Below are 18,558 nucleotides of genomic sequence, written 5' to 3'. Positions count from 1 at the left end.
GGTTTCCAAGGCTGTAAATGCGAAGGGAAGCAAGCTGCCACACTGCTCTCTCGCAGAGCTGCTGGTCTGTTCTTACCGCTAACTTTTCAGTTAGCAGCCCAGAGCTATCACTGTGCCATCAGGCCTCCTTAATAGAGTCATAAAACAACCATTGCTGGCTGTTGATTTGAACTCAGCGTCACCCTATAAAACAAAGTAGAACTGCCTCACGGGGGCGAAGTGGATTGAAAGTACCGGGGGCTGTCAGAAGAACAAACCTAGCTGACTTGCAAGTCCTACAACCCAAATGCTCCTTGGAAGGGAGGCTCGTGCGAGTTTGTCTGAGTTTTGCACCACTAACCCACTGCACAATTAGCAGCTTCAAACCACTAACCTATCCTGGAAAGAAAGACGACGTTTTCTACTCCCGTAGTTATTTATGGTCTCTGAAACCCACAGGAACAGTTCTACCTCCCCTATAGGGTCGCTGTGAGATTCAAAATGGACTCCACAGCAACGAGTGATCCTACAAGACGCAGCTCCCGAGCCAGCTCACGAGAGTCTGGGGGAAAGAGCAACAATGAGCGACGCCGGGCGCAAGCTTAGCAAGGCTTGTGAAGAAGGCGCGGGACGCCAGTGATTCCGCGCTCCGCAAACTCCTGCGACTCCGACTCACTTAGCACCTGCTGTCGACAGCCCCTCGCCCCAGGCCTCCTGCCCCTCCCCTGCCCTCTGCACATCCGCAGCCTCCGGTTTTCCCCACTCGCGAAGTTTAGGGCCTTAAGTCCAACTTCCCGGGACATCCCTTACCCTCTACAGTCACCCGAAGCAATCCCATAGCGTACTAGACCTAGGATCCTGCAGGTTTGACAAATTATTCCCAATTGGTTCCCCTGGGCATCGTCGTCTGCCCCCCTCCCCCTCCCCCCTCCCCGCCGCGCGCCCTCTTGGCAGGTGGGCACTTCGCAGACGCCTAGGAACCGGGGCCAGGGCATTCAGCACGTGGGTTCCCAGGCCGAGGGGCTGGACTTGGCTTTCCAGACCCTCTAGGCGTGGTGTGGGGGCTTCCCGCCGGGAGGGGGGGCGCGTCTGAGGGCGGGCCGGGAGGGGAGGGGAAGAAGCGGCGGCGCTCGCCCCTGGCACAGCTCCCCCGGCCTGGCCGGCGACTGCACGCGCTGAGGTGGAGGGGCGCTGTTTGCAGCATGATGCACAGCTCTCGCGCGCTCGCCCCCTCCCCCCCCCTCTCTCACTCCCTCCCCCCCTCCCGCCGCCCTCTCGGGTCGGTCCCTCCCTCCGGCGGCTCTTCCCTCACGCCCGCCCTGCCTCAGGCGCCCGCCCCTGCCGCCGCCTGCCTCGAGGAAGAGGGTTTCCAGCGCAGTTTCCCCTCCCGCTCGCTCCTCGCTGCACAGGTCTCGGCCGGCTCGCGCCCCCTCGCCGGGCGCCCCGCCGCCCTCCCTCGGCCGGGACCCCGCGTCCCAAGCCGCGCTCGCGGGCCACCGCCGCCTCACCTGGTTAGCGCTCCGTGCCCTCCAACTTGGCCACTGGCGGCGCGGCGGGGGGACCCTGAGCCCGCCCTGAGCAGCGTCGGCGCTGAGGTGAGTCACGGGCACCGGCTGAGGGCGGGCGGACAGGCAGGGACAGCGGCCCCGGGGACCGCGGGGACCGCCCGACCGACCCGGCGGCGTCGCGCGCGCCACTTCCACTTCTCCTTTCGCCGGCGCCACTCGCCCAGCCCGGCTTCCGAGGGCAGCGCGCGGTCCTGCCGGGCTGGGGAGGCGAGTCGCAGCCCCTTCCCGGAGGATCCCGGCGAGCTTTCGCAGCCGCAGGTATGTCGACGGCTCCGTTCTTGGCGTCTTTGGGGACCTAGAAGTTTGCCGGGCCGGCAGGAACCGGGGCTTCAGCGTGGAGGGCTAGGGCACGGTGACGGGGCCGGGTGGGGTGGGGGTGGGGGCTGACGACGTGGTGGCGACAGCCCACACTGGGCTCGCGTTGGCCCGGGGTCAGAGGAGGATTTGCTTTCCCGAAGCGGGTTTGGCCGCGTTGCCCCGAGGCCCCGGCAGCCCGTGTTCTGCGACGACCTGCTCGATGGTTAAGCGACCCTCCGAAGTTCGTGCACGAGGGCAGGCGCCTGACCTGGGCTACGACGGGGCTGCCTGACTAAGAAGGGGTTTCGGGGTCAGGCGCTTTGGGGTTAAAAAGTTAAAAATGAAAAAAAAAATGAAAGGGGGTAAAAAAAGAAAGCCTTATGACTTGGATTGCTGGATCGCCAAAATAGAGACCTCTTGGCAGGGGCTGGAGTTTCGGGTGAGCCAGCCGCCAGCTTTCCCGCTCTGGCGTTCCCGCTCTCCCGGCGTCCCCCTCAGGCCTCTCCGTTCCCTCCCTGCTGCCGCCCAGGGGACTCCGCAGCTGCGGGGACCCTGGGGTCCCCCGCCGTCAACGCCTGGTTTTCAGGGGACTGCGCAGCCCAGAACCGCTCAACCACACCCTACCCCTGCTGCCCTTTCCTCCCGTCTCTGGGCGGGGGTGGGGTGGGGTGGGGGTGGGGAGTTGGGGATCTGGCTTTTCTGACCAGAGTCCCCTCCTGACCCCGTGGCTCCTCAGCTCCTCGAAGCTCCGGGTTAGGGGCTGGGGTCGGGATGGCGCTACCTCACCCCCTGCTCATCGCACCTTAGCCAAGGGATTTGATTCGATGGCCGTTTGATTCCTGCCCCTCATCCCTCTGCCCGATAGAGGCCTGTCTGGTCCTGCAGCTTCTTGGGGTTAATGTTTGACAGTTCATTGTAGCTAATCATTTTAATTAGCTCTTAAAGCGGGGAGGAACAGTTAACCTTGGACTTCTCGATTTTGGCCTGTTAGGGCCTCAAACGGGAGGGGTGCTGGGGAGGTAGAAGCGGAAGTGAGGTCACTGCCCTGAGGGCCCCAGCCACTGCTGCTCGGCTGGGGCCCCTCAACAGCTGGCCAGGCACGCCCATTGGGGCTTTACTCCGGTGAGCTGACCCTGAGCCTCAGGGCCATGCCGGGAGTGGGGAATGGAGAGAAAGAGCCGGCTCTCCCGTTGGGGAGACAGCACACTCTGGCACTGAAAATGCCCGGGGAACACGTATGTCTAGCAAGAATGCAGCTCCCTCCTCTGGGTAGCTAGATGCGCGGGGTTTCGCTGGTAACAACGTGCTTTCTCAACCATTCATTCCTTGGGCTCGGTGCAGATGCGCCGCTGCGTGGCGGGAGTCTGTTTGGAGTTTGAGGGCGATTTTTCAGGAAGGACCTCTGACCTTAACTTGTGTCGGGGGATGAGGTGGGAAGAGGCTGCCTTGACTAGTGGGGGTCTCCAGCGCTGACTGGGTTCACAGCTTGGGGCGGCGTGGGGTGGGGGTGGGGTTAGGGGGTGTGGAACAAGCTCCACGTTGCTGTTTTCAGCCAGCTGTGAACCGAAGGAGCGGCTTGTTTGCAACTATGTCTGGCATTCCTCCCACGACTGCACTGTATTTTATTTGCTGGGTGGTTGGTTTCGAAGTGACGGAGGCCCACCCCTGGGCAAGCTGGAGACCCGAACCCTACTCTCCTCCTGGCCAGCTATAACTGCTGACACAGTGGCTTCTGTCCCCACTGTCATGTATTGGGAGCAAAAGTGAGGTGAGAAGGAGGAATCTGTCACTCATAGCTCTGATTGATGAGCTGCGCCCCAAAGCACACTACCTCCCCTGCCCCCCAATTCAAAACTCTTCTTCAAGAGGGGCCCAGCTCAAAGCTAGCTGGTGCACTCACTTTCCCAGGGAAAGCCCTGCTCCTAAACTTGGCCTTGGTCCTCCCCCACCCCCACCCCCAGCCACCCCACCTCCACAACCAATTTTCTCACTTTGCCTCCAAAATTGCCCGTGTGTGTTTCACTCCGGCTCTTTGATTTAGTAGCTGTGTTATCGCAGACAATTAATTGCATGCTTCACTTTCTTCATCTATCAAGCGAGACCTCCTTCCTAAGATTGTGATGAGGGTCACAGGCATCCATCCATGAAACCCAAAACCCCAGTGCTATCAAGTTGATTCCAAAACATAGGAACCCTATCTCTACAGGGTTCTGAGGCTGCAAATCTTTATGGGAGGAGGCAGCCTCATGTTTCTCCCTTGGAACCGCTGCATGGGTTGAACTATCTACCTTGAGGTTAGCTGGTCAGTACTCACCTGAAAGCAGCACCAACAGGCTCATCCCTACTCACTGCCATGGAGTCGATGTCGACTCACAGCGAGTCACAGGGCAGGGGAGAACTGTGAAATGTCAACAGGAGCAGAAAGGCTCATTTTTTTACTTTGGAGTCCCCCATGGGTTTGAAGTGCTGACCAGTGTGTAGCCCACTACACCATCATAAACCAACCAACACACACACACACACACACACACACAACTCTGCCATCGAGTTGATGCTGACTAAACGTGACCCTAAAGGGCCTGGTAGAACTGGCCCTGTGAGTTTCCCAGACTGTTTGAGGGAGTTGAGAGTGCCCGGTCTTTTTCCCACGGTGATTTTGAACTACTGACTTTATGGTTAGCAACCCACCTGCTAACCTGTACATCACCAGGGTTCCTCCTACACCACCATGTGTAGGAGAGTGTGTGCCTGATAGTTAGCATGAACTAACATTGCGCTATTTCACACCGTTTAAAATCAGTTTCCATTCAACTCTGCAAGTATTTTGTAAGGTCAGTTCCAGTAGTAGGCATCAAGCCGGGTGGATGAGGTGGGGAGGCCATGGATGAAGATAGAAAGCACATGCCTTGATTGTGCGCCTCTTCTTGTGTGGGCTGGACCTGGGGGATGGCAGCATGAGAAGGGACCAGCGAGAGTGATCAAGAACCCTAACCCAAAGCCAGTCCTGGATCTCCAAGACAGTGCTGGGAGCCAGGCACCCAGACTCAGGGCTTCTCCTTGCCCAAGGAGCTGGCCTGACTTCTGGGAGATAGGACAAGTAGAGGGACAGGGTGACCAGGTCCCTGCAGCTTGTAAACATTCTGGGTGTGGTTTGTTGGAATTAGTTAGGGTCCCCAACAAACACCTCTAAAGCTCCCCTGGGGTTACCCCTGCCTGTGTGGCCCCCACAGCCTCCTGGAGAGTTCTCCGATGAGCCTTCTCAACTCTGGCTAAGGCCTCACTTGCCTGGATTCTAAGCTGCAAAGAGGTTTCTGGCTTCACCACCAGTTTCTCCCCTTTGTGATGCAGAGACTGCAAGTCCGTTTTGCAGGGAAGATGGAAATCTCATCTGAGGTACCTAGACTTTTGTGGGGGTCAGGGCTTTTTCTCATCAGCACCAGCCTGTCCATACCACTCTGGTGACTGAGCCTCACGGGGGCTGTAATAGACAGTGGCCAGCCGCCTGGGCCCCAGCACTGGTTGCTAAGGAGCTGGTCGGGGTGTGTATGAGGGGTCAAACCCCACAGGGACTGCCGAGCTTCAATTCCACCAACATTTATTAACGCCTACTATGTGCCCCAGCCGAGCCAGGCTCTGTGGGGGAGCGATGACTAAGGCATTGGAACAATCAGAGGCGAGGACCAGCAGTGGGGCCAGTAGCTGGTCAGGTGCTAATTGTGCTCCTTGAGTAGGGGCCAGAGGCGCTGGGTCTCTGAGATCAGCAGCAGCCGGAGGGAGGGCAGGCTTCAGGAGGGACTCAGGCTTGAGCTAGACCTTGGAGAGGGCTGGGGGGATGGGGGGGGGGGTAAACAGCAGCACCGGGGAGAGAGGGGAGAAAAAGATTTATTTTTTTCCCCTCTATTCCCTAGCCACTGACTGACCTCCAAAGGCTGGATAATTGTTTAGCAAATGCATGTCACATAAAAGACCAGGTCAGTGAGTGTGAGTGGCTTGGTACGCTCTCCAGTCTCCACGCCGGGAGACACAAAGTGGCTGGCCTAGACAGCGGGCTAGGCATGTATTGATACGACACAAAGGGTGGCCAGGCTGTCCTGCCACCCAAGCTGAGGGCATTTCATGGTGAAAACCTCCCTGACACAGGCCCTAGAAGTGGCAGGGGCGGGGGAGTGGGGGGTGGGGGGAGGCAGGGGAGACATGTGAAGGACCGAAAGGACAGGGAAACTAACAGGCCACAGATGTTTACCACAGATACAAGGGTGACTTGAGTGGTACTCTCCCCCAGGATTCAGAGAGTTTTCTAGAAGCTCAGGTAGAGGATAGTGCTTTTCAACAATTGCCCTCCCCCACTCAACCAGCTGGTAAATTAGGGGTCTAGAAGGTACAACATGTTCCTGCCAGGACCACTCGGGTAATGTCAAGGACTAGCCATATATTTGTTCTGCTGCTTTTGTAGTGCCCTTGGTGAATAGAACATGGCCGGGTGTCGAGGGAGACTTGAACTGTTGGGCTTAATTGGATAAAAGCGTGTACACACACACACGCACACACACGCATACACACACACACACACACACACACACACCTCATCATTTCTTCTTGCTCACTGCTCTCTTGCCTCAGCACATTTCAACGTTACAGATGCATCCCAGAATGTACCAACTCTTTGGTTGGGAAATTATTGTGTCCTGGGGTGAGTTTCCAGGTTGAGAGACCACATTCTGCCCCCAGGGTGAGGAGGTGAGTCAGCCTGCAGGGCTCCCTATCTCACTAGCCTGGTCTGTGAGGGAATGCAGGGGACCATTTCTCAGAAGCCTGAGCGGCTCCTAGGTGGAACAATTGTTGCCTTGGGCTCCCCTTCTTCCAGGATTCTCAGTCTCTCTATTTCCCAGGTGCTTTCTTTCCTATACCAGTCTGCCCCAACAGCCTTCCCAAGAAGTGTTGCTGATCAATGGAAGAGTGCATAGCTCTCTGACTTCTCAGGGTGACAGTGGCCTCTTAGTTAACTTCTCTGGGTCTTGGTGCCCACCACACAGGGTTGGCGTGAGGAGTAGAGGAGCCAATACCTGGCAAGCGCTCTTCATCGTGGCTGGCGCCTAGGAACACCCAGTAAGTATTAGCACTTAAGTGCCTATGGTCCTCGATTTCCCTCCCAATACTCTTGACTTTGCTGGGTCCTGGGATCACTTCTCTGGCAGTGATGATGGGGGCACCGTTTGCTCCTTGGAATGAAGAGTTCAGTGTTGTGAACTCTGTCATCCCAAGGAATAAGATAGACTTGCCGGCAGAGAGCTTGTGTGCGTGTGTGTAATATACAGTCTTTCTGAGTGGCTGGCAATATGATGGTAAAGAATGACCTTCCAGTCATTAATATTTTGGTTGTTGTTGTTTGTTCGAAACTAGCCCGTGTGTCAGAAAAGAATTGAAGTCAGTTTCGATTTTACTTGTCTTCCTTTTATAATCACTCAGCCCAGTGTTTAGATCTGATGGGCAAGGAATCTAAAGGACTTTTTTGCTGTGACCCTTCTCTTTCTTATTCTCTCTCATTTCATTTATTTTTATCATTTTTTCCTTTTATTTGTGAAGTATGACACATGCACAGGAAAACATTATATGTAGTTGCACTGCCCATCGCATCAAAGCAGTGACACTGTCCCTGGAAACTCCCGGGTATGTCATTCTTCTTCTTTTTCTTTGTCACCCTCTCTCCTTACCTCCCTGTCCCCCCTTCCCCCCTCTTCCCCAACTCTGGCCTCTTCATAATCTTCACAGTCTTTTCCTTTGGTGTGATAACATTTGTCCCCCTTTATAATAATGGTATCATCAAATATTTATCTTTATGAGATTGACTAACTTTACTGAGCATAATGTTTTCCAATTTTGTCCAGTTCATGAGGTGTCTGACATACACATCATTGTTTTTTAAGGATGTATAATATTCCATTGTGTGTATGTTTGTAGAGCCATTCCTGCACAGACAGGGTTTTTTTATGGTTTTCATCTTGTTGCTATTATAGAAAGTGCTGTGAAGAACATGGGTGTGTATGTATCTGTTCATGTTTTGTTTGTTAGGTCTTTAAGGTATATACCAAGTCGAGAGATGGCAGGATCATAAGGTATTTGCATTTGTTTAAGGAAGTGCCATACCATTTCCCATAGGTCTTTAACATTTTTATTAGAAATGTCATCTTTACGTCTCCACTGTTTTCATCTTGAGTGCCATTCGCTGCAGAAATCTGTCCCTTTGAAAAGATTAACATTCTACCTCTGGGAACTATTTAGCAATCATCAGTTCATTTTTACTCTACGGCAGCGGTTTTCAACCTGTGGGTTGCGACGCTTTGGGCGTCAGGGGTAGCCTGATTCCTAATAGTAGCAAAATTACAGTGATGAAATAGAAACGAAAATAAATTTTACGGTTTGGGGGTCACTGCACGTTAGGAATTGTATGAAAGGGTCGTGGCACTAGGAAGCTTGAGAGCCACAGCCCATATGGTGTGTGTGACTCTGGGAGCTGACGAGCCAACACTGCTTACTTTCTCCCTCCTTTCACTAGAATAAATGGTGAGTCACTTTGGGGTCAACACCCAGAGACCTTGGGTTGGGGCTAGGGGTACCATTTTTGCAAAGAAGCGTTCCCAGGGATTGGGAGCCATTCATAGTCCAAAGTAACTTAGAGGCTCCATCTACTGAGTAAATTGTGTTTGCTTGAGGCTCGTTGGCAACCTACAAGGGCAGGCAGCCCAAGAAAAGTTAGACCACCCCCTGAGCAGAACACTCCAGCTTAGTCTCTGCTCAGCAGATTAGAACTGCTCAATTTTGGGGAATTGAAAGGTGAGCAATTCGCTGTAATCCTCCCCAAATTCCTGATGACCTGACAACAAGAAGGAACTAAGACAAAGATTTAGGAGATCATCTTCCTTCCCCCACTTAACCTCCCCCCCTCCAATTAATGTCCCCTGAAGACAAAAGAGGCTAGTTTAGCTCTTCTGGTTCTGTGGGGACCTATGCCCACAAAACACCTGGTCTCAATAAGGGATGACTTTGTTGGTACCACTCTAGTCCTTATAAAGGTACAAATAGATCTAATGCCCTGGCTCTGCAGGTTCTAAACCCATTTCTGGGATGTAGGAAGACACATTGGCCTAGCCCCATAGAAGGGAGAAGCTGGCTTGCCAACCCTGGGCACTTAATGTTTGTGGATTGGTGATGATGGATCCCCTTGGTGGTGGTGAGGTGGTGGTGGTGGAGAAAGACCATGCATGCTTCCCCTTCTGCTTATTTGGGGAAAGCTTTCTGGAGGGATGAGGGCAGATGACATTTCAAAAGAGGAAAGAGATTGTTTGTGCTACAGAGGCGTGCCAGGCTAGGTGTGTGTGTATGTGAAATGATAGTGATGTGGGAATGAGCAGAAGATGAAACAGCACACTCAGTCAGCCCTGGAGTTCAGACCCATTAGACTCAGCACACTCAGTAAGTCCCTAGGTCCAGACCTTGTCTCTATTGGTGGCACCAAGGAATGTGTTTTCTAGGAGAGTGTAGATGTTCTAGGCACCATAGTGGAGTACACATTGGGTTGCTGGCCTCAAGGTCAGCAGTTTGAAACCACCAGTCCCTCCCAGGGGGAAAGATGAGGAATTTCTCCTCCCATATAGAGTTACAGTCTCAGAAATCCTCAGGAGCTGTTCTACTTTGTCCTGTGGGTCGCTGTGAGTTGGAATCGACTCACCGCCTCGGTGAGTATTCTTACTTCTTTTATGGTATACTTTTTAGGTGTGTATACTACAGGCATTATATAATGTTGGGCTTAATGATATTTTAAGATCTCATAGGCTTGTTATGAGGATTTACTTCATGCAATGTGCTTACAACAGTGTCTAACATACAATATTGCTTTACTAAGACACAGCAATAATAATATTATATAAACCCAAACTCACTGTCATGGAGTTGATGCTGACTGTGTTAGTCTGGGTAGACTAGAGAAAAAAATCCATGGAGACTCATATGCATATAATAAAGAGTTTTATATAAAAGAGCAACTGTACATTAAGAATACATCCCAGTCCAGACCAAGTCCATACGTCTGATATTAGCCCATATGTTCCATAATAACCTATAAAGTCCTCTTCAGATTCACGAAACACATGCAATGACGTCGAATGCAGGAAGATCACAGGCCAGTGGGTAAAACGTCTTGTGGATCCAGTGGCGGTAGGAGCATCTCAGCGGCTGGCAGGGGTCTCCTTGTGACTCCACCAGTTTCCAGGGCACGGGATCTATTAGTGGAGTGCCTTGTGTCTTGTCAATAAAGCGTCTCTCAGAGAGTTAGCATAGAGAGGGAAGTGTTTCTCACCTCCAAGGAGGAAACACAGGAGTTCCCAGAATTCTCCGGAGAAGGACATGCCCACACAGAGACCTCATTAGTTATATCTTGATTGACATATTAGACTCCACCACGTCACTCTTAATCCTCAAAAAAAATTTTGTTAATCCTCAAATTGACAAACAATTATATAGCTACCACAGACTACCCCTTGCCAATTGGACACGTTCACATAACTCTTTAGCCATATATAATTTTCAAACAAACAATAATAAAATCACATCGGTACCTAATAGGATAAAACTAAAATATTGCTTTACTAAGACACAGCAATAGTAATATTTTATAAATCTTATATAAACCCAACCTCACTGTCATTGAGTTGATGCCGATTCATAGCTACCCTCTGGGTCAGAGTAGAACTGCCCCTGTGGGTTTCTAAGACTGTAACTCTACAGGAGTAGAAAGCCTGGTATTTCTCCTAATAGTATTACTGGGTATGATGAATAGAAGGAGCCTTCGTTAAGCAGAGGGTTGCTAATCACAGGTCAGTGGTTCTAACCCACCAGCCCCTCTGCATGAGAAAGAGGAGGCAGTGTACGCCTATAAAGATTCACTACCTCGAAACTCACAGGGCTAGCTCTGTTCTGTCCTAAAGGGTGGCTGTGAGTTGAAATCAGTTCGATGTCAGTGGATTTGGTTTGCTTGTTATTGCTTTATGTAATCAAATGACATGCTAAGCACTTGCTGCCACTATTATGGTTATTTTCCCTAAATTTTAAAAATTATTTGATTGGGGGCTTATTTTCTCTAACTTTAAGGACCATTCTCTTTCCTCCTATTTAACAACTTTACTGAGGTATAATTGACATGAGATGTACCTAAAATATTGAAAGTGTGTTATTTGTGATTTCCCTATGTCTACTTCTATAAAAACGCAACAACACTCAAGATCCATCGTCCTTCTTCCATTTTGCATCCCTCCTTCTCATCCCCAGGTGACCAGTGATCTGACCCTGTAGATTAGGTGGCATGTTCTAGAATTTCCTATAAATGGAACCATATATATAGTATATACTCTTTCTTTTCTTCCGGTATGGTTTCACTCCCTCAGCATACTTACTTTAAGATTCCTCTCTGTTGCTGTATATAACGCTTCATTTCTTTTTACTGCTGAGTAGCTTTCTACTGTCCATTCATCCACTCATCAGTTGACAGGCGTTTGGGGTCCGCCCCCCCCCAGTTTTTGTCTCGTACAAAGCTGCTATGGATATTTGTGGATGGCTCGTTCATTCTATGGATATACCGCTGCCCCTTTTCTCTTGGTGAAATGCCTCAGGATGGAATGGCTAGGCTAGATCATGGGATTAGTGGTGTGTTCCACTTTGTAAGAAACTGCCAAGCAGGGATAGCTGGGGGAAAGGAAGTGGTGTTGATAAACCTAGGGACAAGGGAACAAGTGATCCAAATTGGTGGTGAGGAGGGTGTAGGAGTCCTGGTAGGGTGTGACCAAGGGTAATGTAACCAAGAGGAATTACTGAAACCCACATGAAGGCTGAGCATGATAGCAGGACAAGAGGAAAGTCAAAGGAAATAGAGGAAAGAGCTAGGAGGCAAAGGGCATTCATAGAGGTCTAAATAAAGGCACATATATATCAAATGTATTTATAAATGAGGATGTGGAAATAGATCTATGTGCATATATGTATAGGCTTAGTATTAAGGTAGCAGATGGACATTGGGCCTCCAGTCAAGTACTCCCTCAGTGCAAGAATACTTTGTTCTATTAAACTGGCATTTCATGATGCTCACCTTCCTGACACAATCGCTGAAGAAAAAGTGGGTGCATGGGCAGGTGTGGTGAAGAGAGCTGATGGTGCCCGGCTATCTAGGGATGTGGCATCTGGGGTCTTGAAGACTTGGGGCGTAAACAGGCAGCCATCTGACTCAGAGGCAGCACAGCCCGCATGAAAGAAGCGCACCGGCCTGCATGATTACAAGGTGCCAAAGGGATCAGTTATCAGGCATCAAAGAACAAAAAAATCATATCATTGTGTGCTCATCTCCCTGAATTGATCGCTGAAGACAAATGGGTGCATGGGCAAATGTGGTGAAGAAAGCTGATGATGCCCGGCTATCAAAAGATATAGCATCTGGGGGTCTTAAAGCCTTGAAGGTAAACAAGTGGCCATCTAGCTCAGAAGCAACAAAGCCCACATGGAAGAAGCACACCAGCCTGTGTGATAACAAGGTGTTGAAGGGACCAGGTATCAGGCATCATCAGAACAAAAAATCATATCATTGTGAATAAGGGGGAGTGCAGAGTGGAGACCCAAAGCCCAGATGCAGGCAACTGGGCATCCCCTTACAGAAGAGTCTCAGGGAGGAGAAGAGCCTCCTCTAGTTCCTAAATGCTTGCTCCCCTACCTGCCCCACCCCACTATCATGATCCCAATTCTATCGTACGTACAAATCTGGCTAGACCAGAGAATATACACTTGTACAGATGGGAACTGGAAACACAGGGAATCCAGGACGGATGACCCCTTCAGGACCAGTGGTGTGAGTGGTGATACCAGGAGGGTAGAGGGAGAGTGGGGTGGAAAGGGGGAACCGATTACAAGGCTCTACATGTAACCTCCTCCCTGGGGAACGAACAAGAGAAAAGTGGGTGAAAGGAGACATTGGACAGTGTAAGATATGACAAAATAATAATTTATAAATTAACAAGGGTTCATGAGGGAGTGGGGAGCGCGGAGGGAGGGGGAAAACGAGGAGCTGATGGCAGGGGCTTAAGTGGAGAGCAAATGTTTTGAGAATGATGAGGGCAATGAATGTACAAAGGTGTTTTACACAATTGATGTATGTAAGGATTGTGATAAGAGTTGTATGAGCCCCTAATAAAACGATTTTTTGAAAAAATAGAAACTGCCAAGCTGTTGTCTGAAAATTTGTGTTACACTTCTGTAGTACCCCCAGCAATGTATGAGAATTCCAGTGCTCGCCATCCTCACCAACACTTAGATTTTAGTCACCTTCGTAGGCCTGGGAGTCCTGGTGGTGTAGAGGTAAAGTGTTAGACTGCAATCGGCATAGTAGCAGCTGGGAGGAAGAAAGGCTGGGCTTACAGTGTTGGAAACCTAGGGGGTAGCTATGAGTCAGCATGGGCTCCACAGGAGTGCGTTTGTTTGCTTTGGTGGTGTTTTTGGAGTAGGTGTGAAGTGCTACCTCCTTGAGTCAATGTTTCAGATGTTGAACATCCTTTCCTGTTATTTGCTCTTATTTGTCACCTACATATCTTCTTTGGTGAAGTATATGTTCACATTTTGGGCCTTTTAACATTTTTACCTGAAGTTGTTGGCTTTTCTTGTGGTTCAGTGTCGAGGGTGCTTTATATAATCGGTGCTTTGTGAAAGTCTGGTCTTCACAGTGACTTTGGTTGAGTGAACCAGTTTTTGCTGTAGTCCAATTCAGCTTTTTCCCTGTTGAGAGATCACACTTTTGGTATTGTCGCTTGAGATTCTTTAATCAGCCCTAAGTCACAAATGTTTCCTTCTAGAGCTTTTATAGTTGTAGGTTTACCTGGAGGTCTCTGATACGCCTTGAGTTGATTTTTGTATATGCTAAAAGGTAGGATTCAAACTATTATTATTTATTTATATGGTTTTCCAATTCTTCCAGCTCTATGTTTGGAAAAGGCTGCCCTCAGTCTAGTGTAATTCCTATACAACATTAATATATTTTTTAAAAGTGTGTGTTTTATTTCTGGACTCTATATTATGTTCCATTACTTTGCTTACCTGTACACCAATGTTACGTTGTTTTGATTACTGTAGCATTGTAATATTAGCCCCCCAACCCACCACGTGTTTGTCAATTTGTCATTCTGCAGTGGCTTGTGTGTTGTTGTGATGCTGGAAGTTATGTCACTGGTATTATAAATGCTAGCAGGGTCACCTAAAGTGAACAGGTTTCATCAGAGCTTCCTGACGAAGACCAGACAACAAAGAAGGACTCAGCTTCCTACTTCGGAGGAAGGAGCCGCTGAGAATCTTATGCATGGCTTTGAAACATTGCCAGATATCAAGGGCCTAAAGAATGGAAGCAGAACATTGTTGGAGATGGTGTCCCCTCAGGTCGGAGGGCACTCTCAATGTGACTGAGAAGAAGCTGATTTCTTGGAGTGAATTTGCCCATGGTGATGGGAGTGAGGTAAAACCTCTGGGGGTTGAGCCTTCGGGATCTTTATTTGCTGAGGGACATGACTCAAGGTGAAGAGAAACAGCTGCAAAAATCTGCTAATGATCAGAACGTGGAATGAAAAAAAAGAACACGGAATGTGTGAAGTATGAATCTAAGAATCTTGGAAGTCACCAAAATTGAAAGTGAACACAAAGATTGATATCCTAGACATTAGTGAGCTGAACTGGACAGGTATTGGCCATTTAGAATTAAAATATTATATGATTTGTTATGTCGGGGAATATCAACCAAGAGGAATGGCTTTGCATTCATCGTCCAAAAGGACATTACAAACAAAAGAAAAGAAAAAGGGCATTGCAAAATCAATCATGTTTGTGACAAGATTATGTCTATCTGCCATCAAGGAAATCCATTCAATGGAACTATTATTTCAATGTATACACCAACCATAAAAGCTAGTGATGAAGAAATCGAAGAATCCTACCAAAGACTTAAGTCAGAAATTGATGAAACATGCAGTCAAGATGTATTGATAATTACTGGCAATTGGAATGCAAAACTTGGAAACAAGAAGGACCAGTAGTTGGAAAATATGGACTTGGTGATAGAAATGAAGCTAGAGCTCACATAAGAGTTTTGCCAAACCAATGACTTGTTCATCGCAAGAACCTTTTTTTCAACAACACAGAAGGTGACTATTCACACGGACTTCTCCAGATGGAGTACAGAAATCAAATTGACTACATCTGTGGGAAGACATGCTGGAGAAGCTCAATATCAGCAGCTCAAACCAGCCCAGAGGCTGACTGTGGAACAGGCCACCAATTGCTCATGTGTACGTTCAGAATAAAGCTGCTGAAAAGGAAAACAGATCCATGAGAGCCAAAATATGCACTGAAGTCTATCCCACCTGAATTTGGCGACCATCTCAAGATGAAATTGATGCATTGAACACTAATGGCAGAAGACCTGATGAGTTATGGGAGGGCATCAAGAACATTCATGAAAAAAGCAAAAGGTCACTAAAAACAAGAAAAGAAAAGACCAAAGTGGATGTCAGAAGAAAGAAACTTTGAAATTTGCTCTTAATCATAGTGTAATTAAAGCAAATGGAAGAAAGGATAAAGTCAAGGAGCAGAAAATTTCAAAGGACAACTCGAGAAGACAAAAGCAAATATTGTAATGCAATGTGCAAGGACAGAATTAGAAAAGCAAAAGGGAAGAACACAGTCAGCATATCTTAAACTGAACGAACTGAAGAAAAAACACAGCAAGCCTCAGGTTGCAATATTGAAAGATTCTCTGGGCAAAATATTGGCTGATGCAGGAAGCATCAAAAGAAGATGGAAAGAGTCATTGTACCAAAAAGAACTAGTCGACATTGAAAAAGAAGAATTGATGAATTTGAATTGTGGAGCTGAGGAAGACTATTGAAAGTGCCGTGGACTGCCGAAAGAACAAATCGACCTGTCTTGGAAGAAGTATGGCCAATAGTTCAATCATATTAAGCCTTGCTAACATGCAGCGTGCATTGGCAAATGGATTGTTACAGATGCAGTTAGGTTAACATTTAGCCCTCTGTCATTTGATCTCCCTTGTTATGAGCCATTTAAATTTGTTCTAGTTTTTAACATTTTCTGCTTTCTTTTTTACTGAAGTTTTTCTCTGTTTTACTTTGTTATTGTTGTTACGTTGGTTTTCTTCAGGGAGGGGAGGTATGTTTTTCTGTGTATGAAATCCAGGAGAGGTAAATCTAAAGAGACAGTAACTGGATGAATGGCTCCTTGGGGGTATGGCTGGGGAAGTTGCTGGGGGTGGGGGTGACGAGCTGATAGCAATGAGTACCAAAAGGAAGCAGATGTTGCAAAACTAGTTGTGGTGATGATTGTACGACTCCTCTTGATGTCATTGAACTATTGAATTGTATGATATGTGAATTATACGCCAATAAACCTGTTGAAAAATAAATAAAAGGTACATTATCCAGCATAGGTTTTTAAAGCAGATAACCATGGCCTCATCTACCCAAACTGTATTCAAAATTAAGGGCAAATAATAAATAGCCCTATTTTATGATTTCTGAGGGGTATGGCAGGGTTAGTTGAGGGGGGGATGGGAAACTAACAATGAGCACAAAAAAAGAAGAAAATGTTCTGAAGTTGAGTGTGGTGATGATTGCGCTACTCTTCTTCTTAATATGATTGAACTATTCAATTGTATGATATGTGAGCTATCTGTCAATAAAACTTGTTTTAAAAAAATTAATAAAACTGTTTTTTTAAAAAGTCGTTTGATTGTACATTACCTTGAACAATAAATGAATATGAGGGAGGGACAAAAGAAGAGCTGATACCAAGGGCTCAAATAGAAAGTAAATGTTTAGAAAAGGATGATGGCATCATATGAACAAATATACTGGACACAATTGATGTATGGAATGTTATAAGAGCTGTAAGAGTCCCCACCCAATAAAATGATCTTGAATAAATAAATAGCCCAATTTTAAAAATAGACAGTAAAGCGAAGGAACTCTTTCCCCTGAGACTATCAATGAACAGATAAGCCTCCTCCAAAAGGGCATCAGGGAGAGTCGTGACTCTAAAATCAGATCTCCTATAGCAATTAATGCCAATAAGAAAAATTGAAGTATTGAAAGAAAATGTCATCGACCATTTGACTCTAAATTTATATAAAATTGCAAGTAGCCAAAAAAAAAAAGCCCAACAAACCCAAACATGCAACATTCAACTTTGAAAAAAAATAATCGAAGGCTGCTGTTGTTAAGGTGCCATAGAGTCCATTCCATCCCTTAGGGACCTTTTGCACAGCAGAACAAAACACTGTCTGGTCCTCACAATTGCTCCTATGCTTGAGCCCTTTGTTGCAGCCACTGTGTCAGTGCATCTCTTTGAGGGCCTTCTTCTTCTTTGCTGCCCCTCTACTTTCCCAAGCATGGTGTCCTTCTCCAGGACTGGTCTCTCCTGACAACATGCCCAAAGTATGTGAGATGAAGTCTTGCCTTCCTTGCCTCTAAGAAGCCCTGTGACCGAACTTCTTCCAAGACAGGTCGCTTTGTTCTTTCGGCAGTCCATGGCACTTTTAATAGTCTTGATCTTCCCCAGCTCCACAATTCAAACACATCAATTCTTCTTTTTGAATGCCAACTAGCTTCTTATGGTACAGTGAATCTTTCCATCTTCTTTTGATGGAAAATCAAGGGAAATATGGGTGACTAAGTAAAGTGGAGGCATCTTCGTGGCATAGGGAGTTACACATTGGCCTGCTAACCACAAGTCCGGCGATTTGAACCCACCAGCTGCTCCGAGGGAGAAAGATGAGGCTTTCTACTCCCATAAAGATTTATAGCCTGGGAAACCCACAGGGGCAGTTCTGCTCTGTTCTCTAGGGTCGCTATATGTTGGAATCGACTCGAAAGCTGTGAGGGTTTTTTTTTTTTTTTGGTTTTTAGGCAGAGGGGTCAGAATGTGAAGGACTTTTTGAAACCAAGCAGTTGGTTTGAACTAAAAGGTTCTGTTGGGTATGGCTGCTGTGGCCACAAGCATAGATCTACAGGTGAGTCCTGAAGTAGGAGCTGCCCCTCATTAAGAGGCTGGTGGAGAAGCTAGTCCGAGGCTGGACCATGATTAGAACTTCAGCTTCCTCAGTCTCGGTGAAGTGGATCTTCTGTTGTTCCAGGCCTCTCATTATTAGCTTCGCAAAGGGCAATCCCATTCGCTTTAGATCATTTCGTAACGGAGCCCACAGGCCGGGGAAGTAGATGGCGAAGGTCAGCTCTCTCCACAACTCACACTGGGACCCGAACCCACACCACAGAGTGGCCCTCTCTCATTAACTACCCCAACCCATGGCCTGCTGCATGCCCCAGAGCATCCCCCTTGCACCCCAACAGCTCTAGAAGGCCATTTAAAACGTGAATGTCGTAATTTGACATCCCTTTACAGAAGGGTCACAAAGAAGAGATGAGCCAGTCAGGGGGCAGTATAGCACTGATGAAACACAACATTCCTCTAGTTCTTTAATGCTTTCTGCTCCCCCCCCCCACCATCACAATCCCAATTGTACCTTACAAATCCTGCTAGACTAGAGGATGTACACTGGTACAGATAAGAACAGGAAACACAGAGAATCCAGGACAGATAAACCCGTCAGGAACAATAATGAGAGTAG

At 48.1% G+C, this 18,558-nt stretch overlaps 1 protein-coding gene across 4 annotated transcripts in view; it reads left to right on the top strand.

The window, feature by feature from the left end:
* The first annotated feature begins 1,317 nt into the window (after window positions 1-1,317).
* Window positions 1,318-18,558, top strand: part of ELF4 (E74 like ETS transcription factor 4) — a 45,371-nt gene continuing 28,130 nt past the window's right edge. The window contains exon 1 of one of the 4 annotated variants that reach the window (XM_075538250.1): window positions 1,318-1,574. The gene's annotated coding sequence lies outside the window, so the exon portion shown is untranslated. Of the gene's footprint in view, window positions 1,575-1,611; window positions 1,806-18,558 lie in introns of those variants that run through there. The other 3 variants (XM_075538252.1, XM_075538253.1, XM_075538251.1) reach the window with 3 other exon arrangements.

This window comes from Tenrec ecaudatus, chromosome X (genome assembly GCF_050624435.1).
Source record: "Tenrec ecaudatus isolate mTenEca1 chromosome X, mTenEca1.hap1, whole genome shotgun sequence".
Taxonomy (NCBI): domain Eukaryota; kingdom Metazoa; phylum Chordata; class Mammalia; order Afrosoricida; family Tenrecidae; genus Tenrec; species Tenrec ecaudatus.
Note: the sequence above shows the minus strand (reverse complement) of the source record. Positions and strands in the feature narration are given on the sequence as shown.